Here is a 1,424-nt window from a genome sequence, read left to right as displayed (position 1 = left end):
ATTCTATTTTTGATATTTATTATTAAATAGATATGTTTTAAACCATTTGATGTCATGAAAAACAGTTATTGTAACATGTTAAAAATGTAAAACTTTTACTTAAACCAAGTTTTCAAACCTTATGAACTTCTTACTTTTGCGCATGCGCAGAACCGATTTTTTAGTGGCGAATTTCACAATAAAACTCCTGGATTTTTATTTTTAATGTTACAATAACTGTTTGTCATGACATCAAACGGTTTAAAACATATCTATTTAATAATAAATATCAAAAATAGAATTTATTCTATATTTTACAAGAGAAGTCAACAGTGTGGGTTTAATTGACAAAATAAAAGGAAGTATCTTTGAAGAATTTATTTAGCTTCACACTGCTTTGTTGTGTCATTTAGTTATTATATATATTATAAACCTTAAGCTAAATTGTATTCATGGTTCTTTTCTTTGACAGTTTGCCACAACCAATTTAATGCTTATTAAATTTTATTAATATAATTAAGAGTTTGTAAATGATGTGACTCAAACCTTCAGCTGATCTCCTCAATAAACCAGAAACTGATGTCTAAACCAGCAGTTGAGACTGTTTATGAGAATGTCCCACCTGCATCTAATGACCACGAAACAGGACCGGACCAGAACCAGACCCCTCCACTGTGTCCTTGTGGAGGTCTGCCATCTGCTCAGGTCTGTTATCAGTTCCTCGCCCCCACAGCTGCTGGGAGCCTGAGAGGAGTAGAACCGTGGATCCTGGGAACCGTCAGTTTCAGCCAGTCAGAGTCCGTTTTGGAGGTAGAGGGCGAGGACGACATGAGCTCAYAAAGCAAATGAAACTTTAAGGATTTTTTTATTAATTCAGGAGCGGAGGTGCTTCTAACATTATGTCCTKTATTTAACCCTGAAGTGATGTAATCTGTAGTTGGACTACACGAGACTAGTTTGAGGATTAGATGAAGACACTTTTGTTTTTTTAAAAATCCAACTCAAATGTAACATTTTGCTGCTGAACTGCAGCTTCTGGGTGATTCCTGAGTTTCAGTGAGTTGAGTTTGATYCTGGGTTTTGGAGGTGGTTCCATAAAAAGCCCAGGTGTCGGTTCTGAACAGCTCTGGGTATCCGTTGATTAACAGAAAGGGTCAAAAATAGCAAGTCTTTTCTCCCAGGGAGGGTGTTCAACAGTCCACACCCTGGTGATGATGTGACCTCGATAATCAGGAAGCTTTTCTGCTGTCCAGGCTCTTCCTGTTACAGGAGGAGGAGCTGTGGTGTAATGGAGTTTTCCTAATGTGCAGCTAAAAACAACTTTAAAACAACTTTAAAACATCTTAAAAACAATAATAACACATCGAACTTATATACAGCGGGTAAAATAAGTATTGAACACGTCACCATTTTTCTCAGTAAATATATTACTAGAGGTGCTAATG

The sequence above is a fragment of the Austrofundulus limnaeus genome, unplaced genomic scaffold, assembly GCF_001266775.1.
Source record: "Austrofundulus limnaeus strain Quisiro unplaced genomic scaffold, Austrofundulus_limnaeus-1.0 Scaffold167, whole genome shotgun sequence".
Classification (NCBI taxonomy): domain Eukaryota; kingdom Metazoa; phylum Chordata; class Actinopteri; order Cyprinodontiformes; family Rivulidae; genus Austrofundulus; species Austrofundulus limnaeus.
This window is presented reverse-complemented; position numbering follows the sequence as displayed.